Consider the following 24994-nt stretch of genomic DNA (forward strand, 5'->3'; position numbering starts at 1 on the left):
GTCAAAGATACGACAAACCTGCGATAAGTGAATTTCATTTAAATGTAAAATAGAATTAAATAATATTAGAATTAAATTTAAATCAATTACTTGGTTATAAAAATTTTCGCAGTTTCTAAATGCATTGCATAAACATTGTAATAAGATTAATACATAAGAAAAACAAAACATGGTATAGTGCAGTAAGATCACAAAAAGAGTTTATATTAAGACTATTTATTATCATATAAAATATTATTCTTCTGAGATCTCAGATGATTTGAAATTTTTTTCGTTGAATGTATCTATTTCCATAAGCTTGTTTTCTATAAAGAATAAAAAAAAAAATTTAATTTGATTATAAAAATTTTAAATAAAATTAAGGTAAAGGAATGTGAAGTTTCCTAGGCATTTTTTGCACTGCACTTATATAAATATTTATTTATTGCACTTATTTATTATTTTTGGTTAAAAGTTTTTAAATTTATTTATTTATTTATTAAACATCTTATAAAATTTACACATGTTAACACCTAATTTACCTAATTTTAACTAATTTACCCTACTCGAAATTCTGGTAAATACCAACATTCGCTGCCATACCGACATAATTTACTATTTCCCTCAATTTACTCGAACTCTTACACGGCCTTATTACTTATTATATAAAATATTTAATATTCTTAAGTTTTGTTCTAAAAAAAAATGTTTTCAATTTAAATGAAAGTGAGAGTAGTCAGAGTAAGAAAGCAAAATAACTTTCTTTGATAAGCAAAATACGAAAACAAAAGAAAAAAATTTTCTTATCTAGAACATACTTTCGCATTACAAACTGCGTCTTTTCTGTTGTTTTCGCGTATCTTTCAAATTATATTTTATTTATTTTAAACTGCCGTATCTGAAATTTTATCGTTATTCGTTTTTATATAGAATAAACAACAAATCAATTTGTTTACAACTTAAACATATTGCTTAAACAAACTACTAACAGCGGATGATAACTACTAACTATATCATTTCTAATCATGTACATTTCATGGGAATAGTTTTTTTGTGATATCTTTTGGTTTCAATTTTAACTAAAATTATAGATATAAAAAAAGAAATGCTTTATTTATAATGCTTCTTATCTTTGAGATATTTTCATATTTCTGTTGCAGATATGTGTTTGTGTTACTATTAATGGTGTGTATTAATGCACATTGTTTTATATTGATTTTTTATATTAATTTACGTTTAGAAAAAAATCATTGATTACCCAGAATGTAATTTATATGCGGATGTGTTAAACACAAATTATTTATTTTTTTAATTTTATTGCAATGATTTTCCGGTGAAACCTTTTATGGTTAATTTCCATATGCTATGAGTTTCATTACTGATCAATTCTGAGAGTTTAAGCCATAATATATTTTTATTTTTATTTATTTTTGTAGCTATTTCCTTATTTTTTTTTGTGTTTATCTTATATCGTTTACATAAATTATTTATACTTCGATAAAGAAATTATAGATAATTACGAGAGAAGATAATTTTTCATACTATAAATTTGTTGAAATGTGTTATCGAATGAAAACTCAATCTTATCCAGTGCAGTAAAAAGTTATATTGCTGTGCAATCTAGAACTTCTATAACTCTAATTTTCTATAACTCGCACTAAATAGAGTGCAACAGGGTTTAGAGAGCAAATTACATACAATTACAAAGAAATTCTTTAATTTGAAGTCTCCATAGATTAGATTAGATTAGATTTTAAAACGGGTTTACTTGAACACTGAAGAGCTCAAACAGGCATGCGACAGTCAAAAAGATTCATTGATCCTGATCACATCAAAGTTGATGGCCTTAGCAGAAACGATATTAAAATCTACACTGATCTCCTTACAGGACACTGTAGACTTAATTACCACATCAAGATTATAGGTGTGGTAGAAAGTGACTTCTGTCGACTCTGTCATGAGGAGAAGGAAACCTCATAACATGTTCTATGCAACTGCACAGCGGTGGCAAGACGTAGATTCAATTACCTTGGAAGTGGGATATTAGTCCCAAGTCAAATAGGTAAAATTAAGCCCACAGCAATTACAAGATTTATAAATAGTCTAAAATTGTCCTAGTTGGGCCTTTAGGCGCACAATAGATCTTTTAGGTCGGGGTGCTTTAATAGTCTATTACTTAAAAAAAAAACGGGTTGGGAACTTGTCACCACATCACTGCATCCTTTGCGAATTATTATGACATACCCATTTTAGTTTCATAGAAGAGTAGCAGTTAAGAACGCCATTATGTTCTTTGGAGAGATGTTGCCTAATTCCGTAATAAATGAATAGGCAGTGGATAAGTACCAAAGTCTGAGTCTGACGAGACTATCATAGTGAAACAAAATGTGTACTGCTGTCTCCTCTTCTTCGCAACAAAGTCTACAGCTATCGTCTCTAGTGATACTTAGGTTCGATAGATGCTTTTTAACTCCGCCCAATGCCCAGTGAGAAACCCTGCGAAGTCTCCATAAGTCTACCCTTTTCTTTTCAATATAGTGGTACTTCGAGTAATGGATGTTTGGCTGTAATTATAAATTATAGTCAATAAAAATTTCGAAATCAAATTAGTAGTTAAGGGTTTGAATAACTTTACAATGATATGAAATCTGTAAATGAAATTTTATGTTAAAATTAGCATAAAACTGTGCAAATATAAAATTAAGGTAAATAACTGCAGTTCGGTACCTTAAAAAAAATTAAAGTGATATTGAATATTCATTTTATTGCAAAATTAAAATCGATTTTAGTTAATTTTTATTGAAAAACTAGCAATTTTTATACATACTTTCACCTAACCACATCATCATCATTATCATCAACATCAACGTCGCAAGAGCATCAACACTTGCAGCATCGATTGCGTTAAAATGAAAATTCATGGCCAACTTAAAGTTTTTATTATCAATAAAAAAATTTTTCCAACCTAAATGGAATAAAAATAGTTGCACAACTGCCCCGAAACAAGATATACTGAAAAAAAATGACTGTAAAAATAAATATTTTAAATATATAAGATTGCAACGGCAGCGGCAGCGTATGAAAACAAAATTTTCCGTACAATTTTTCACACATACGGACAAATAGACGGGCAGCACGCAATATGCGTTAAAAGGAAAAGCCAGCTAATAAAATTGTGTGCGCAATAAACGACAACGACAACGACAACGACTGTCTGCCAAATGCATGAAAATTGCCATTTTTCTGAAGAGCGCCAAACGAATGGTTCGGAAGTGTGGGGTCGTCGCTATAGCAAGCAAGTGCGCTGCCATGCAATGCTATTGTTGTTGTTGTTGTTGTTTGCTTGTAAATTGCTTTTGTTTTTATTTTTTGTTTTAATATAAATTTTTGTTTTTTTTTTGAAGTTATTTTGCAACATTTTTATTACCTTGATTTTCTTGGTGTTTTCATTTTTGCAGTGTATTGCATATTGCGTTTTGTTGTGTGGCTATGAGTTGTCTTGGTAAATTAGGCAACCAAAATGGGAGCAACATAAGATTAAAAAAATATCTGCATAAATAATAAAAACAGAAAAAATTATTATTATATTTTTTTTTTTTTAAAAATTCTGTATTTTTTGTTGTTAACAAAATGTTTTTGTGGGGGGGGGACGTGAATTTAAATGTAAAATGGTATTTTAACAAACAACAGCAACTGTCAGCTGTGTTTGTTTTGTAAAGCAATATGCTGCATGCACGAGCTGTCACATTGTGGAGGCTGGATATATTGTTGAACGCAGCACTTCCATTCATATCCACACCACACCGAACAGCGTGTTCAAGTTCAGTTGCATATGCTCAAAGAGATTCAAATCTCTTTCATCTATTTTTCAAGGAAGGGTGATGTATATCCTATACCCTGCCGACGGACACAATAATTGCATTCTATATTAAACAAACAGTGTTGTAAAAATTAAAACCAAAAAAAATTATATGAAAAATATATATTTTTTTCTTTAAATTTAACAAAATATATATGGAAATATAAATTGCCTATTTATTCACTTTTAGTTTTTAATTTATTGTAACTTGTTTATGTAAAATCAAACTTCAGACAAAATCATGTTCCAATTTGATTAATTTCTTTTTTAAAGTATATGTCTTGTTGCACCCTTGATTTTTCGTTGAAACTCACTCCTCCTATTCATCGCCATTAGCTGTCGTACTTATTTAAACATACATATTATATTTATCCTCAGTAATGTCTGCCCTCATCATCTTCACAGCAGGGGATGTACAAAATGCTTATGATCTTAAAAGTTTCGTTGTTGTTTACATTCAAAATTTAAATATTTGTTTGTTTTAGAAATGCAGTAAAACTCTTCTAAGTATTGAAAAATTTTTTACAATAAAAAGAAGTCTGTTTATTTTATCATATCGTGTAAATATTGCTGTATATGTAAATGCACGGAATGGCAAATTTTGTTTCTCTTTTGCTTTCAAAGTAATTTGTTTTTATAAATAAAAATAAACCATATTTTTTAAATATTAAACTTCAATATAATACTATACAAAGAAAGCTTAGGTTGTAGCATACAGAGGTATAATGAACACTAACAAAGAATGGGTTCCAGATGATCTTTAAATAAATATACGATTCGAGTACATTTATTAGTGATGCTTGACTTTAATTTTGTTTACAAACAAAAATTGGTGGTAAAATATTATGATCTTAAAAAGTATTGTATTGCAATTATTTAATTGTTAATAGTATATAGAAAAGCTATAGAATGGCCCAATTAAATAGCGACAAGATTCTAGAATCATTGTATTTAGCGTTACATCTCTAAACATGGTTAACTAAGACAACAACATTTCGTCATTTGAGTAATAGAATAGGTATAGTGACTAGCACTCTTACTATACAGCAGTTAAGCTTACTCTCAAACGAACAGACTACTCTATATCTATATCAACTATATATTATATAACTATACTATATGAGTTATTTTCTAAATATTTACATATCAATTGAAACACATATGAGTTATTTTGTAGATATATACATACCAATCAATACGTGTAATTCCATGGCACATAATATGTCTTTACTCAAAAAGCACAAATTAGGTGGAAAATTGACACCGAATAAGCTAAAATGAAATAGTTCTAAAAATAGTAAACTAAAATTAAAACAAATAAATAAATAAAATATATAAAATTAAGAAACAATTTATTTAACTTGATTAGAACCGAAATCAGCACTGGAATATTCCTTTCAATAGGTAATTGCCTAACAGACAGATGTTTGCGGCCTCCGCCGAGACCAAAATATTTTCAGGAAATTTGAATTTGAAGAGCGATATATTCCTTGTTTGTCGTAAAGCTACTATAATTTTCGAATCAAAAATAACCGATTAATTATTTATAAGTGATGCTTAGCTGTAATTATATTAATAAGTATTATATGCGTTTTTCGTTATAAGAATTTACCTGTGAATAGCATGAACGGAAGTTATAGGGTGGCCCAATTGATTTGCAATAAATTTTAATTTGCTATAACTTTCAAATTTGTGACAATGCTCTGCTCATATTTCCTTTAATGACAGATGATATTAAAGTATACCAGCATGAGAAAGAATTGCTTCTACCTTAGCGTTAATCAACGTTATGCTGGAAGATAGCAAAAACTGCACCAGCTTTTATTGCAGAAAAGTTGAGGTCCGATTTGAACAAAATTGGGTGTCACAATGGAAACAAATATTTCAGTGAACGAAAATAAACAGTACAGTATCGTAGTGTACTGCTCATGTCCGAAACACATCAAAAAATTTTTAAAGTTTGTGTCCGCGAACACAAACTTTATTTTTAGAGTTTGTGTACTTTTCACGAAGGTAGTGCTCATTATAACGATCTTTTCACGAAGGTAGTGTACTTTTAGTTATCTTTTGCCGAAGGTAGTGTACTTTTTAGTGATCATTTTGCTAAGGTAGTGGTTTTTTAGCGTTTGTCGAACAAAACGATTTGGAAACGTTTGTAATGTGCATTGTTGTTGGTTCGTTTGCATAAGGAGAAGAAAAAATTTTGTTTGCATTTGTATTGCATGTATTTTGTTTGTGTTTTTAAATAAAGATATTGTGTATGCATTTATTGGTGCATATTTAATATTAGGGGATGAATTACATAGATATAATATTTTATTGCGGTTGGATGATTTGTATTATATTTATAATGCCAATAAAAGCAAAAAACAAAATTTTAAAATTGTTTATATAATTCGGTAAAAAATATAAAAATTTTCTAAGAATTTCTGTATATCTTATTTAGATTATTGCGTAGGAATATGTAGATTTTATTGTAACAATACATGTGAGTTAATATGCAAATTTTTCCTAAGTAAATATAAAAGGCAGGTAGAAAGCTAAATATATATTTTCAACTATTTTGACAGAAAAATGTTGCCTCATATTATTTTATTACCTAAATAATGTCTTTGACAAACTAATAATTGATAAAAAAACGCAAGATTTTTAAATAGAAAAAGTAAACAAGTGAGAAAGTGAGTAAACAAGTAAAATCTTCAGTTAATTTCTATCCAGAAAGATCAGTCATTTCCATAAAATATAAAACAGGTGAAAAAAGAATGAGTTGATTCTCCTTCGAAAATGCGAAATAACAAATTTGTGCAAAATATGATACATAAAATATAATATTAATGTATTTCTAACAAAACTTATCCTTTCAAAAGTTTTTTAAGACCTAAAAAAACAAATAAATACATTTGTCTTTGTGTTGTAATATTTAGTTTATAATACAAATATAATACAAATCATCCAACCGCAATAAAATATTATATCTATGTAAATCATCCCCTAATGTTAAATATGCATCAATAAATACATATACAATATCTTTATTTAAAAACACAAACAAAATACATGCAATACAAATGCAAACAAAATTTTTTCTTCTTCTTATGCAAACGAACCAACAACAATGCACATTAAAAACGTTTCCAAATCGTTTTGTTCGACAAACTCTAAAAAACCACTACCTTAGCAAAATGATCACTAAAAAGTACACTACCATCGGCAAAAGATAACTAAAAGTACACTACCTTCGTGAAAAGATCGTTATAATGAGCACTACCTTCGTGAAAAGATCGTTATAATGAGCACTACCTTCGTGAAAAGTACACAAACTCTAAAAATTGTTGAATTGTTTCGGACTTTTTTTAATGTACTGTTCGTTTAGTGTTCTTTAACAAAGATGACAAACAGTACACTATGTTTTGTACTTTAGTGTTTGTTTTCGTTCACTGAAATATTTACTTAGCTTACTTACACTCAGAAAAATATGCTCTAACCACATACTTGTTAAACTGACCTGATCATTTTATTAGAAAAATTGTAGCTTAAAGATGATATGAAAATTAACATGTGGTATGGCTAAACCAACATAATGCGACAAGTAAGAATATTTTAACCTGAGATTTCGTTAAAATCTTGTTAAATCAATTGATTTAACAAGTCTAACAAATCTCGAAAGTTTCCTTAAAATAGAATATAGTTTCCTTGATGTAGAACTTGTAGTTCTACATGAAGCGGTAATATATCCTAATAAGTGATTTTTTAATATTACGAAAAGAAAATAGTCGGTGGGGGTTTCACTTCTGGTGAATTGAAGGGGTGAATAAACCTAGAACATATTAAAGCGATAAAACTTGTTGTATTAAATAAAATTTAAATAAAAATATTAAAATTAATTAAAACTGTATTATATGGTTTATAAAAATCAAAAAATTAATTTAATAGTATTATAATTCAATAGGGGTTTTAAAAATTTTGCTTATTGTATGTTATGAGATTGAAAAATTTTAAGAATGCAAGTCTGTCACCTGTCAGGAATCCTTTATGTTTATTAAAACAGTGTAACAAAGATTTATTTTGCTAAGATCGCAAAATCCAAATACTTTGTATTAATAATTAAAAATTATAACAAAAAACAATGCTCAACAAGAATGTTGTCATAAATAATTTATTTTAGATACTTTGTATTAATTTTTAAAAATCATAACAAAAAACAATGTTCCTTGATTCTTGTTATAAATAAATTATTCTATACAATCGTCGTAGCTTCTTTATGTAAGATTTTTTATTCTCTTGAACACCTGAACTTCTCTGCTTGTTTATGTTGATTTGTTTTATTGAGTTTAATGATCTTTTACTAATTTATTTTGCATATTATACATTTTGAAGTAGGCGTAACAATGCTTTTGTGCAGTAATTAGTCATGTGACTTTCACAAAGAGAAGCAATAAAGGAGCAAATATTATTCATTTTATATATATTGGTTTATAATAATACATTTATTCATATAAGCAAAACAGACTGCAGGAGCCATTAAAAGAAACCAAATAACTCATCAACGTAACTTGACTACTAATTGCAAGCTTTGTTTGTAATTTTCTATGTTTTTGTATTTGTGAAAAACTACAAAAATAAATAAACCGGAAAATTTTCTGAGAAAATTATAAACAATGTCGACAATTTTGACACGAGTCAACGTGTGTTGAAAATGCTTTTGCCGTCTCCATCAGATACAATACTTGCTAAGATAGATGTTTCATGTTAAAAGTGCTTTGTTTACTAATGTAAAATCTTGTTTTTACCTAACGAAGTTGATGATTCATTCATCAGTTCGTCAATGTTAGATGAATTATGTTGCAGCAGTAAAAGTGTGGAAATTAAAGAAAACTTTAATGAAAATACCATTAAGCAATTAAAAGTGACATGAAACTTGACAATTAAACACGTTTGTTTGCTCTGCTCGCTACATTTCAGTGCTACTGCAATTGCTGCCACTGCTCCGACCGCTGCAACTGTGCTAATTAAATTTGAAAGAACAAATAATTACAGCGGAAAATGTAGCATCAACTGCAGTAGTTACTGGCTACAAGAGATAAATTACAACTCGGGGTCAATGCAATTGTATATACTCGTAATTTATAAATACAATAAACTTTAAGGCAGTCAATGCCTAATAAATTTGATTAAAATTGTTCAGCAACAGTTGCTCAGGGTTAGGCTTGCTTCAAGATTGTCTGCAATTTAAAAGTCTGTGATAAGCTTGTAAATAACAAAATTATGAAATAAAAAACTTAAACTTATAATTTATAATGTATTTCATTTACTTTAGTTGACTCGACAATAGCTTCAAATAACACAATGGAGCACTTGTTCGTTCACACCATAAATGTGCAACAATATTTTTCTTTTTTTTTTTTTGTATTCAACATTTTAATGTGCAAAGTTACACTTAGCATTGTCTATAAAAAGCTCTTGAAGTTCAACATGCCTGAAGATCAGGGTCAATAATTGTGACGCATTTAATACAAATCGAATGTCTGTGGTTTTACTCCAAGTTTATAGCTGGAGCATCAGACCCATACGTTGAGCTGAATTTGCATGTATGCAATATCTGTAATTTAATCTTTTAGTTTTGCGATGCTCAAAGGTGTCAGCTTTACTGTGGTTAAAATATATACACATACCTTATTTATAATTTAGAAGTACTGATGACAGTTAGATTTCTGGTGCCCCAAATATGTCTTCTTAATAAAATCACTATTTCATTAAAAATTTATATAAATATTAGGTTTGACTTACATTCAAATATATGGACGAATTATGAATAATGCAATAATTATAAACGTTATCAAAAAACATGATAATAGTTCAATTCTACAGAACTCTTCAGTTCATCTTCAAAATGAAGGGAGGTATTGATGACATCTTCCCTCTTATCAAATTGGACAGAAAGTTTATTCTTTAATTTCCATCCAGATATGCTCTCCTGTCAGTTTAATGAGAGTGACGGCTCATAGATTGGTAATGTGGTAGGTAGTGTGATATGCCTTGACTGACTAGGATAGCAGAAATTGATAATCAAAAATATACAGTAACTCAGTATCAAATACAACGAATTTTGGATTTAAATACAAGACCTAACCATATAGTAGTGGAAAGACAAACAAAGAGAAATGCTGACAGACAGTATTATTTTAACTTCACAAGATGATTATCAGTGAAAATGTTACCAAATATTATACGTGAAACAGTAAAATAGAGACAATAATATCTGAATATCCTGAATAAGAAGAAGTAGTACACTTAATGGCGTACATACCATATAGTTCATCCAAATTTGAGTGAGTTTCACTTTTTGAGAATACGATACTCAAAAAAAATTATGGTAGTAAAGTTTGGCAATACTATTGGTTGGTTGGTTGGTTACAGTAGCAGCCCATTGGATAACTTTGATGTACCTCAATTATCAATTTTGCGCCGTTTTGCTGTCACATTCCTTGCAAGTACTCTAGTACAAAAGATTAGAGACTAAATCCGTCCCGTCGAATTTAGATAATTTAATAGGTCTTTCGTCTTCACCTATGATAGTCTGTAAAACTATCAAAGAAGTATCTTCTTAAGAATCTATATCTTCTGGACGTCAAAGCCAGGCATTAAAAAGTATTGCAATATTTTAAACTAACTATACTTGTTTTAGTTTTATTTTATATTATCTTTAATTTTCCATTTAACACTTAACAAAGTCATATTAAAAATTCATAAACACATCAAATATATCTACTCTCTTGTAGCACTTGTTAATACATACTATGTATAAAATAAGGAAGGTTAAAAGTCAAAGTTGGTTTCCACTTATATACAAAACATATTCAATGTTATTTACTATATTAAGTGTGAACAATCTTAAATAGACATCAATTAGTAATCAAGCATATCCAATTAACAATTAACATTTATAACATCTCACTAAACTTGCCGTAAGTGCTTAATGATGCCCTTATTTGGTATTTACGAGTTCAGGAAGTACTTGAACAGTAGTTTTTGAGATCTCCAATTTGATTTAAGTCGTATTTTTGATGAATTCGTTAAATTAATTAAAGCATTTAATATCTTTAAAGCTGACTCTGCAGTTCGTTGAACGCGTGATTTGAACTCATACTTTCTTAAGTGCTTAAACAATTTTAAAGTTATATTTCAGATACAAATTTTTATCTTTAGCTAGTATCTAAAGTTTGAATTTATTTGTTTACAGCTTTAATAATTATCAATAATTATGCAATATTTATGTGTTAATAATTACATAATTTTCTTTCTTCTTAACAACAATATATATACATATATGTATATATATATTATGTAAAACATTAATTTGCTTATCTCAATCAAGTCACATTTAGGTTTCTTATAACTTTTTCTTTCAAATTTTTTTACATATGAATAAATTGTACAATCATTTCTCATTAACATTAATCAGCATCTTTTTGAATCATTTCTACTTTTTTTTTTATTTTTTTTTAAATTTTTTTATGTAAAATTCATGCCATATTATTTTTGGTTTCAGTTTGTTTATAGATAATTTTATATTGTTGTTGTTATTGTTGTTGTTATCAGCCGGGTTTATTTGCTGTTGGTTTATTTATTTATATATATTTATTTGTTTATTTTCAGTATATCGATTTATCGAACGATTAGCATTTAATTTGCATATCATTTTTTTTTTCTTCTTCTATAAATAATCGAAAAAATACGATTATGATATTGATTTATTCATCACTTTCATTGATGTGATAATGACATAAAAAAGATACAAAAATTTTGCTGTATAATAATCAAAAAAAATATTCAGAGATTGTGAATTCTTCTTTAGAATTTTTTTTTTACAAGTTATCACAAAAAATCAAAATTATGAAAAAGATTTTGTAAAAGTTGATAAATTTATTTAAATAATTAATTGTGATTATATACCTTTTTTGTGTTAACAAATTTTTTTCGAAATTATGTCTATTAATCTCTTAGTAAATTTGTTAATATTTTTATTTAATTTTTATTTTATTATTTCGTTATTCTATAGTATAATAATTATTTTTTTTTTTGGTTTGTTGACTGCTAAGAATATAAAATATATTTAAAATAAAATAATTAATACGATATATACGACAATATGAGATATCCACAATCTAGAGTTATAAACTCGGTAATAGAGTAACCTAATAGCAGTGCAAACCGGAAACAAAATATATCTTGATAAACATGTTTTGTTGTTAACGCGTTGCACTGTTACTAATTCACTTCGTTACCTTACTCGGTATTCGAAATTGTAAATATTACTATTGTGAAGAATGATACTTTTAATATTTATTATTATATTGTAAATATATGTATGAATCGACTTAGAATTACTTATTTCAGTATGACAAAACTTGATCAGTATGACAAACTGAATGGACTTATCAATATCTGACTATATATTAATACTCAAACTTATATAAACTTACTAAACTTGGATGCTTATAAGTTTCTCAGCTTAATGAATAAAGTTATAGTACTTTAACACCAATCACATTATTTATATATTAAGATTATTGCCGAAGAAGGAGAAAACTTTTCAATAAAATACACATGTTTTGTAAGATATGTAGTCATGTCTTTATGACTACATATATGTAGTAGTTATACATGGTTCATAGTTTAATAGCAAATCGATCAGTTAGAGATGTTGGTTTAAATTGAACGGGCAGTTCTAATCAGCTCATCACATATTTGTGAGTCCTTCATTTCTGAGTAGCAAATTTCTATTTCTTCACAGTTACTGATATATTATATTTCACTAAACAAAGATATTGGTGCAGAATATACAGTAAAACAGTTTTCAACCATTGTTCAAGTATGTAATTTATTGTTAATCAATAGCCTTTCTTAGGGGACGATATCAAATCTCTTCCTCGTAATATTGTAAACTTCCTTTGAAATAAGTTAAGATTTATAATCATAGATATTATTAAAGAATTTGTAAATATAATTTTATGAAACCTAAAGCTATACATTTTTGTACCTCTTCACTTGACTTAACAATTTTATCGAAAAGAAATATGGTAAACTATATAGTATATATATATTTTTAAAAAATATTATTATTAAAAAATAAATTAAAATGTTTTAATTTTTTATGAATATTTCAAAAAACTATTTTAAAGTAAATTATATTTTTTATAAAAAATTTTATATAAAATTTAATTATTATCTTCATTTTAAAAATATACAAATTATTTATAATAAAAATAATTGAAAGCTCAAATTAAATAAATACATACCATGGTCATTTGAATTGATTTTTATTTGAGGCTAGAGAAATCACAAACTTTCTGGCCTTGTTAGTAAAGTACTGACATCAATAGCAGTGTTTATAAAATATATTTTTTTTTTTTTTTAAATATTTAATAAAATATTTCTTATTGTAGTACTCAAAATACAATGGGTATAGAACAGGAGAGAAACATTTTTTAAAAATGTATATTTAATATATCTAAATAAGACCTAAATAAGACACCTGATGGATCAAAAAATTGATTGTTATAAATAAACTCGTAAATGATTGCATTAAATACAATATTGATAAAATTTTGAAAAACTCTTTTAATAAAGAATAAGAATAACCATTTCATTTAAAGAAAACTTTCAAATTCTAATGTAGGCTGTGAAATTCATATCTGTTCCAAAATTAAATTTAAAAGCTCAAAGCATAAAGATATTTTACAACTTTAATCAAGTTGTATAAATTCTTATCTGTGTAACATTTATTATGTTAAATTATGTGGTTTCTGCTGTACAGTACTCAATATTTTTCACTAATTTGATAACATTTAGTATCTACATAATTAGAAAGGTCATATGAGGGTATTGTTAATTGAAAAAACTACATAATAATAACAACACAAATAAAATTCAATTACAATTTTCAGTTTTCAAAATTGTTAGTCTTCAATGATTAGAGTTCCATTTGAAATGAAAAACCATCTTCACTTAATTGTTTGGTTTTTATTTCAATATAAAATTTTTATTTTATTTTTTATAATTATTATTATAACTAACAAATAGTTATTAGTTATAATTATAATATTAGGTATTTATTTTTAATAATGAAAGATTATAAAATATAGTAAAAGTTTTCTTCACACTTAAAATAACATAACTTGTTTTAAAGTCCTTTAGCTTATAGTATAATTATTGTTAATGTTAAACTTTTAATATTTAAGGGTCAATAACTGCTAAATTTATTTTTCTTATTGTAAGCAATTTTTTTCAGTTTTGTTAAAACTTAAATATCTCAGACGCTTATTAACCTTTTATTATTATAATTATATAAATACAATATTTGTTATTGTTTGATTTTGTTTTTGGAAAAGCCTTTACACTGCCTACTGCTGAATGAACCTTATTAGGGATACTTATCTTTCTCTATAGTTATTGAAAATGGATTCTCCTAACGCAAGATTTTTAATTTTTCGTTTCTGGATACTGTTCTCAAAAGCTCTTGTTTCCGCTCTCTTAAATCAAATCAGTCGATGAATTCAGTGTTGCCACCAATTGAAAAATTATAGTTGTTTATAGGTAAATCCATTGTAGATGCCCATCCTGCATACATAGAAATTATTGGAACGGTGTGAGGAGAACGTAGAGAGTTTTTGTTTCTTATGTATATATGTTACTGAGCTAGTTATTATTCTATCAGTTGTTATTTTCAAATTCCTCAAAGGTTTCTGTAGTTCTTATATAATGTAGTTTATGAGTATATTTTTTATATTTCAAATATAAAAGAAAATATATATCTTATATCTATTTTATTGCATTACAAGCCTTTCGACAGACTCAATATAACTTTATGCAATTGCTAAGAAGGTTACATCAATAAATTTTATTTTTTTTTTATTATAAGAAAAAAATTTAATAAACAAAAAATTTAACTTTTTTTGAAAACCACATGATCGTTCGTTTTTAACAAATAAAATATTAATACAAAAATAAAATAAATTATAAATATATAATTATCTTAAAATATTTTAGCTTAATCTTTAAATAAATAAAATACAAAAATTTAAAGATAAAAATAAGAAATACAATTAACTACGAAGCTAAAGAGAAAATTAGTGATTAAGCAAAGCAGAAAATTATGAAAAATTAAAATTTTCACAGAAAACACACTGGGAAAATCGCATAAACCACAAGGCAAGCGGCAAGCAGCGCATAAAAAATGCCAATAAAAGACTCAAAACGGAGTTAGCTGCTAGCCTACAGCTATAGGCAAACTTCTAAAAAAAATTACTGCTAAAAAGCTAAAAAGAAAACTCCAAAAAGATTTTATACTCGTATAAAAATTTTAAGAAAAAAATTACAAATATCACGTGTTTTAAATGCGAATATTTGTTGTAGTAAAGTAGACGCCAAGCAAAAGTTTTTTGTTTTGCTGCAGGTTGCAGTACTCATACTGCTGCTGCCTACTGCCTTCTTTAGCCGAAGTAACTCAGTTTACCTTAATTAAACCTTACCTTTACGCTATATTACTTTACCTACAACAGTAACGAGTTAAGTGCACAGTTCAATGAATGAATAAATGAATGCCGACATTCGAAATGCCTAAATAGAATAACAACTTTGTTGGCAGCAACAGCAGCAGCGGCAGTAGCAGCAGCAGCGACAGCATAGTTACAGAGCACAACACTGACAACAATTTGAATGCAGTTATAGTTACACTGTGTTTGGGTTCAGGTGCGATTAAAGCTTTTTGCTTTTTTGTTTTTGTTTATTTTTTTTTATTCAAATGTGTTTGTGTGCAAGTTTGCAATTTTTATCTTTAGAGCAGCAACATATACCACTGCTGTTGTTGTTGTTGTTTTTGCTACTCCTGATGCTTGCTGGTGGTGGTTACTGCATTTACGACAAGTGCAACGCTGTTTGGCTATTTGCTTGTTTGGCTGTTTGATTTGGTTTATAACGGGTTTTTTTTTATGTTCAGATCTGGGCTTTGGTTTGTAAGACAAATTGTTATGCTATTTTGTTGTTGTTGTTGTTGGATTTGTTTTGTTGTGTATCGTTTTAATGGCACACAAATAGCACAAGCAACAACTGCAAAAGGGTAACTCACGTCGGTCGTCGTGCTGCAGCATTTTATTACAGCGCAACTTTAAACAACGCGTTGTATTAAATGCAGTACTTCACGCTTTCACTTGCTTTAGGTAATTTCTTTTTATTTTTTGCCTAATCTCATATTTTTTGAATATTTGCTATTTTCTCATATTCAAGTTTATATTTTATATAAAAAAAAAAAGAAAATAGTTTAAGTGTTTATGGAGTAGGTCAAGTCTATATATTTTTAAAAACTTTAATTATAACATTTTTTAAGTTATGAAAAATGTTTATTAGATTAGCAGTAATAGCGGTACATTTTTATTGAAATTTTAATATTCATATATTAAAATATATGATTATATATATTAATATTTTATATTTTAATATTAATTTATAGTTTTTATTCTATTACTGTTGCATTTTGTAATAACACCATATATTATACTTTCTTTCAGATACAAACAACACAGGATTTAGGTTTTATGACTTATCAACAGTATAAGGAAAACGACTGAATAACGTAAGTTTGCATTGCAATACTCTAAGCACTTTTTTATTCATAAAATTATTTGCATAAAGCAAAAAAAATGTTCGCCTTATTTTCCATTGTAATTTTGTGCAAATTACTGTGAAATTTGCATAAATCCATAAATACATAACCTAAAAAAGGGTACAGCAGCGTGCCTGTAAGTCATTTGCGATACTTATGTGTGCTCTGTGCTAGATTTTATAATAAATTGCGAATTCTTTAATTTGTTGATGCAGCATAACTTTGCCGACTGCCACAACAGCTGCACCCTCTAAAAATATTTTTTTTTCTCAATAATAATGATTGCTCACAATAAGCAAAAGTAGAATAATAATACTTAAAACTTTAATATGCAATATGAAAATGATACAATATAGTATAGTAAGTCACCTAAATAAAATAATGATGTGATATATAGTCATAAATATATGTCGTATCTCTGCATAATATCAACGTTGCTTGAAATTGTATGGAAATATAAATTTTATTTAAAAAAGTAGCACAAATATTTGAATGAGTTGATTGATTGAAATATAAATGTTGAGAATAATATTTTATAGATTTTGCATAAAATTTGCGGAATTTTTCACTTTGAGATATAACATACTGTTTTTAGCTAAAAAAAAAGATTAAATGAAATTAATGTAGCTCGGATTGAATGCTATAGCTACATTCTGTACATGTCTTCTTTTAACAAGCTAGTTAGGCAATTAGTGTGTAGCTCATATGGGTACCTAGACACAGGAATATCTCGGGCAACTGCCGAGCAGATGAACTTGCAAAGGCATACAGTCTGCTACCTGGGATTTAATTTTTAGATATTGTTATCTTAAATTCGGCAGATGTATTCTTCTATCAAATCTCAAGAACGATCTGGTCTAAACCGGACGAAAAACGTACGAGTCACCTGCTTCAACTAATGCGTAACCTGTTTAGCACTACGGTATCGGTGCCGACGTGTCTCTGCGTATTGGGAAGACATGCGTTGCGACGGGGTCTACCCTATAATGAGCTTTGTGGTCGTTGACAAAAACTTTTGACGTGCAAACTGTACTTTATCGTCTATGCCATTGTATATCATTGATTAGGAGAAGATATAAAATTTTTGGGGCACCTTTTCTAACCGACCTAACAGAGCCAGAGCTGTCATTCTGCAAAATTAGGGATTTGGCAAAGTTTATAGACTTTTCAGATTGGTTCACTTTAACTTGAATGAGAGAGTCGTGCCTTTCAGCATTGTTTGTACGCTGTGATATTCGTAGTATCACAACGGGCCATTATTTGAGCTGAAATGGGCTTTGGGCACAAACCGCCCATATTATTATGTATTTTCTTATTATGTTATAGTGTATTTTACAAAAATTTTTACTTTTAATTAAATATTTCTGACAACTTCATATACCATCTTCAGTGTATTTTATAACACATTAAATAATATTTTTATGTCTGGTTTGTGCAATATCGCTCAATAACTGCTACTAAGTTATTGAGCTTTAACTTTTAAATTAGTTTTAACAATTGATCCATTTTTCGCCTAATGAAAATTGATTTTATTATTTAAGAAAACATTTGTATCTCTTTTTTTGAACGTATCTTATCCAAAGTGCAATTAAATAACAGTCGTTAGGCACAGTAGTAGCAGTAGTTAAGCAAATGAATTTTAGTAACACTGTAGTGATTGAACAATAATCACTGTAGTTCAATGTAATTGAACTACAACGAGATTCGCATGCGTCTGTTGTTTAATCGCACTTTAAGCATAATAGTCTGATAGCGCTATATATTAGTGGAAAGCTACAATTGACCCTCAAACACTCATGTAAATAAACCTTTCATGTCTACAACCAAAAGAATTATTTCAAAACAAGCTCATTTTGAGCTTTTAAAGCTAAAAAAGGATTTAGCTGTTTACACACTTGTAATCTCTCTTGATTATTTTGGAAAAAATTATGCACCGCAACTGTAGGTCATCTATTGTGCTAACCGATTTTTTCACTTTAAATGAACGTGGACACCTTTAAATTGATAAATCTGCTGCTACTCTGATTTGTATTATAATATATAGTATTTGATCAAGTATGCAGTAGTATCTTGTTTAGAGTAATTAGGATGATCTGTTGGGAATATCCTTAAATATGTTAGACAATTTATTTAGTCACGAATAAAATACCATGAGAAAATTTATTTAAAGCACAAAGTAGATTAAATAAAGCAGTTCTTAACATCTACTCATCGTATATAAGACCATTTTATACAGTGTTTTTCCGTTTTTTTATATTATTTTATATAGGTTGTTAATTATATTTTTTATAATAATACACTAAATATTGAGATGTCTGCTTCTGCAAATCCACTTGTTTTTTTTAACTAAACATAAATTATTTTAAATGAACTTCATTATCTTAACAAATTGTTTAAGAAACGACGTATGTTACTTTGAACATCTATCTGTTAACAACAAATTCAACTTTAATCTTTAGAACTGCTTAAGAAACTTATCATATTTGTAATATTTTTCAACTTTAATAGTATTATTTTTTTTCTTCAATTTTTAAACAAACATATTATTTCTTCTCATCCTAACAATTTAACAAATGTTGTCCTTCATCTTTCATTTACCAAGAGATTCTACTGTGCGTACACAGATTTAAAGCTCTCTGATGCTTAAAGGCACCACAAAAAATTTCGTATTTTATTTTTATTTTCTGACCCAATTTCTAGGCTAAGAATAGATAAAATAAAAATTGCTAACTTGTGTCGCCGCAATGGTACGAAAGCATTGAAGCACAAATGAGACAGTCTTCTTAAGGTACATGTGCTCCATAGTAAACTGAGATGCTGTGATCTAAGGTTCCCACTTGTGGTTATTATTGTTAAATGTAGAAAATCCAAGAAAATAAACATTTTATAATAGAATTGGCATAACATTTCCTTACTCAGTTTTTTTTTCCTTTTTCACTTATAAAATGTAAAATGCATGCATTTCTTCGTTTGTTTTCTTATGCAAAAAACGTTGCAATTTCTGCATACACGATTTTGTTGCGCATTTGAATGCAATTTGCACTGGCAAAGTGAATTGTTGCCACATTTTGATTTAAATTCAATTGAATTGTTATTTACTTGATTTCTTGCATTTTTTGTTTTTTAGTTTATGCAAATTCTTCAAGCTTTTTTATGATCATTTTGACTTCATTTGAATATTTCAGTATTATTTTTATTATTTTCTTCTTGGTTGTCTTACGTTTTTTTGTGCCTTAGAAAAAAAAATTCACTTATACTTGCTTCATCAATTTAATTTGAACTCAATCAATTGATTTGAAAAGAGGAGATTTTATAAATTAATTTTTATTGAAATGCAGTGTTGCCGATTGCGCTGATTAATTAACAAAGAAACTAACAAATTCCGCTTTTCGCCAATAAAAAAAAACAAGCCAATAAGATTTAGAGGGTATTTAATAGACGCACCCGTTGTCACAGTCCACAACATTCTATACACAAATTTACTTCTTCAATATATTACTTGTCATTTAAATTCGCTTTATAAGAGATAACATCACCTATTGTGCTTTACTAAGACAGAAGATTAACATTACTAAGAGATAAGATTTAGAGAGTAGAATAGAATAGACCCATCCGTTGTCGCAGGAGCAAAAAAATCCATAGACCCACAAATTTACTTATTCATTATATTATTTGCCGTTTAAATAAAGTTTAACATAATGTTAGTATTTAGAAACAAAAAAGTCTACAATAGATCAAACTTCAAGCTATAAGCTGGTTTTTCAACAACCAATCCATTTTAGGCTAATTTACACTATTATGTTATGGTGTAATATTGTGTGGCAATCTAAGTATTTTCATATTGCAAAGAATATATTCCTCAAATAGATTAAAGATAATTATAGGAGCACCGATGTATGCCAGGTATGAAAAAACTCATGAAGATTTTGAAGTACATATGGTAAAATCAGAATACAAAAGAAATATATAAAAATCCATTTAGCTAATAAAAACAGCACCGTCATAAATCAACACTAAACATATCTTATCACTAATTATTGTTATTACTATACTTTGTCTTTTTCTCTTCTACTCTTGTGCCTTCTTCTTAAAAGCACATGAAAAAACATGTGAAAAGCCCTAAACATATTTTTAATATTAAATAATTAATCATATATATATATATTTTCGACATATCCTTACCAACTATCGGTTCTAAAGATGGTTTATCATAGTTTCCACGCCCTACCTTTATCAATCGGATAACATTTTGGCATTATAAAGACTCTTTTTTTGACATCTCTTTGTCAACTATCGTTTCTAAACATAGTCTATCAGTGTTACCTCTCCATTCTTTATTAGTAGGATAGCAATATGTATGTTGGACCAGTTTAGAATATAAGTTTAATGCTCATTTTGATAAGTAGTATCTTTTGCTACTCATAGTGTATTCGTTTATATATTGTTTTTTATACCCAGGTTTACGCTGGTTATTTAAGGGTCTTATTAAGAGGTTGCAATTTATAAGATAGATTCGGATAGTTTCCTAGTGGATTAAGAACCACTAAATACATAAATCAAATAGATACGTTAGTTCTAACTGAGCTGTCAAAACCCACTTACAGCATTAGAATCATTTTGTATGTTATTCAGTTTTCCGAATCATAATTAATACCAGTTCTCTATAATCTGGGTAGTTTTGTTCATTAAAAATAATTTTAATAATTAAAAATTATAAATATATTATTAAATTTAAATTTATGTTATTTTTTTTATTATTTTAAATATGCTTATAAAATATCACATTTAGGCATAGTCGATTTAGAAAGGTTTATATATATTGCAGAATAAATCGTATCGAAAAAAATTAAGAAACCATATTTATATACATCTAATTGGTACTAAATTCATTAAAAGAAAATTTCTTTTTAAAATAAATTCGCAAATTTCTTTAAATTTGTGTATTCTTTAATGATACAACAATACACACATATACCACATTGATGTATATATACTACACTTATTGTGCTAAAATTAAACGCATTCACCAAGATCTTTATATCAATCAAATGTTGGCGGCGATCTTTTGCTTAATTTAATTGTAAATGTTTGGGTTAGTGTCCGTTCTTAATGTCTGCTTATTTTTAACATAAATTTTCGTAATTTTATATACATTTCTTTGCTAACGATAAAAATAATTTACAAAATAATTTATTTAATTTATTATAAACATAAAAATTTGTTTGTTAATTTTACATGGCAAATTAATTAATAGTAATTAATTAATTTGTTGTTATATTAAAATTCTTTAACTTTATTGTTTTCTAAATATTTTAGAAGTTTCAACATTTATTTTACAATATTTTAATAATATAAATATTAGAAGAAAAATGTAGACATATTTAGACATATTGTTTATTAATTATTATAATATTAATTATTTATTAACTGTTATAAAGAAAAGAATACATTTTCTCTTAGAATGACCGAAAGACCTACTAAATTATCTAAATTCGGCGGGATGAATTTAGTCTCTACTCTTCTATACTAGGGTGCTTGCGAGAAATGTGGTAACAAAACGGCGAAAAATCGCTAATTGAGGTATAAGAAAGTTATCTAATGGCCTGCCACTGCAACCAACCAACTAACTATTTTTATTATAATTATACTTTACGACATATAGATTACTGTCATAATCTCAATGGGACCCATCATGTTACCATTAAGAGATTAACAAATGACAAAGTTCATATATTTTATCAATTCTACTGTTACTAGTTTTGCTAGATCCATCAAAAGAGAAATTTACTCTTTATCGGTTTTTGTTTGCATCTATTAATTTTGATAATGTATGCATATACGTTCAAAACTTGATATAGTTAACTAATTTCATAACTTTTCGAGTTTATATGGCTAAATCCACAAAAAGTTGCCTTTCAGTTTCAATCTACAGACGAACGAGAGACAGTCGAACAAACAGACGTATGGGGTATATAGGTAGTTAAACATACTGATAGATAAATGATTCCATACAGATTCTCATAACCTACTTATGTGGTTTAAGGGAATATATAGTGATTGCCATCGTTTTCACTGAGTTACAAAGATTTTACTACACCTTATATGACCTATTCGAAATATTTTTATGACTGACTTACAAAACTAAAAAATATTTATTATTTAGAATATTTTTGTTTTGAATTATCTAAAGTTTGTACGGTGATAATTGATAACTATATTAGGAAAATACTATCTATTTGCCTTCACTATACTAACATATTTTTAAACTAATAATTTTAATGAAGTATACTTAATTTTAAGAATCTATAAATAATTATCTAAAGTTTAGTTTAAGTAAGTACAATTGGGAAATTTGCTTTTTCAATTAGTTTTTATTCCGTTTTATGAACAATAAGTAAAATAATTATAGCTCATTGAGATTTGGATGAATAACTTTAGTTTAAATAATAAAAAGTAGTCTTGAATTATTTTATGTAATCTTATTTTTATAAATCTATTGTATAAAATGAAGTTTATTTTAGATTTAAATAAAGCAGTTATTCAAACTGTTAGTTTATATATAAGTTTTTATAAGTACCATAATTTTTTTAGTTACAAATAATAAAGTAAATTCAAAAATTGAATTGATGAATTCAATGAAATTTAATTTCATTGTAAACTGAAATTTATTGCTATGAAATTGACTACAGAAAATCTACGATGTCCTTTTCTTTTATACAAATCGTTTCTTAAAATGGTAAATATTATTGACGACGTAAAACTCATGCAATATATATTTCAAATATTATAGTAGAATAATAATCCAAGCAAGGTAAAGTAATCTTGAACTCCTATTTAAAGTCTTAATCCTAACAAAGGTGCTTTAACTTTCAAGAAAGCATAGTTTTAAACGTAGGTCTAGAAGGGTAAATTCCTTTTACAGTACATCAATGACAAATGTGTATTACCGACACATTTAAATATCATTTGATTATCCCACTATAAATACTTTCGTTTCATAAATCTGTATTTTGTACTCCACCTTACATGAACTGGTACATATTTTTCAATATGCACCTGTATAATAATAGTATTTTATGTGGTATTTGAATTTGGGTTTAATTACTCCTACTCCGCAAAAACAAAGTTGTGTGAACTATAAAAGCTTACTGAATCTTATCAAGAGAATTTTATTAAATATGGTACTTTTAATTATAAATCATACTTTTGGTTTTAAGAAAAAAATAACTCTAACAATTAAAGGGCACAATGGTTTTCTGATCCATATTATATATTATCTACATAAATAATTAAAAATTGAAAACATAATGGTTTTTAATCGATTTATTAAATGAATTATCTATCTACCTATCTGCCCAGCAAATTTTATAATATTTTCATAATAAGCAAATTTTATAGAAACCCTATCATAAACACATTGAATCAAATAATTCTGAGAACGACGATATTTATCATATCATCCTATTTATTTATTTATTATTAACATATTTATTACTGCATTCCGATTGCAACTTTCTCTTTCTATATTTATGCTTTGTATTCAGTTTGCTTTCCATATACAAATTAATGGTACGAATATAATATATATCACTCAGGAAATTATGATTGCGACATGTGTTATGTGCTGTGAGAGAAGAAGTATTTGACACTTTAGTGTGATCAAATGACAACAAAGTCAAATGGCACCAATAAATGTTTTGAACACAAATAGTTTTATAAATTTAATATATTGTACTATATTTTTCCTACTTTACAAAAATATTTACATATTTATCATTTTATGTATGCAACGTAGATCGAAAACTCACTTGTCACAAATAAAATATACGTATTTATGTGTGCATATATAATAAAACATAAACTAGCGAGATTTATGATGTAGATCTTTGAGTGTGATTTGTAACATATTCTATTGCTCTCCACTAAATTTTTGTGGGTGATAGTATTTTGTTTTAATATTATTCAAATTTGAGGATATGTTTACGTACAATATTTGGGTTTTAATGAAATATAATAAAATTAATAAATTTGTACAAAATATGATAATTATTTCTATATCCGTCTGATTTGATTAGCAACGTCAATTTAACTACTGCAGTTGTATTCTTTGGACATGAATTCTCCAATAGAACAAAAATTAACATCTAAAGCAAAAACAAAATTTCAAAAAATAAGCCCACTTTCCTGAAACTGCCTAACGAATAAACCACTCACATTACAATGGTGCCTAATCTAAAAACTGATCTATTGTGAATTTTTCTTGGATGAAAATGGAAAATTCCAGTCAGATGACAAAAGAGGAGTTTGATTATTATTTATAACTGTTAAGAGTGTTGAGTAAATTTAAATATTTAAAAAAAAGTAATTTTTTTAATAAAATTTGTGAAAATGATTGACAAGTTAATAATTGTGAAGAATCGTTAATTAATTATTAGGGATTTATAAATTCTGTATTTTAAATATACTGTATGTTATACTGTATGAATACATACAAA

General features: G+C 27.2%; 1 protein-coding gene across 1 annotated transcript in view; it reads left to right on the plus strand.

Annotated features, from left to right (window-relative positions):
- Positions 1 to 24994, plus strand: part of LOC119678548 (F-actin-monooxygenase Mical) — an 84858-nt gene that overhangs the window by 16914 nt on the left and 42950 nt on the right. Inside the window, exon 2 of the mRNA XM_038090427.1 lies at positions 16405 to 16469. The gene's annotated coding sequence lies outside the window, so the exon portion shown is untranslated. The remainder of the gene's footprint in view (positions 1 to 16404; positions 16470 to 24994) is intronic.

This window comes from Teleopsis dalmanni, chromosome 2, assembly GCF_002237135.1.
Source record: "Teleopsis dalmanni isolate 2A chromosome 2, ASM223713v2, whole genome shotgun sequence".
Taxonomy (NCBI): domain Eukaryota; kingdom Metazoa; phylum Arthropoda; class Insecta; order Diptera; family Diopsidae; genus Teleopsis; species Teleopsis dalmanni.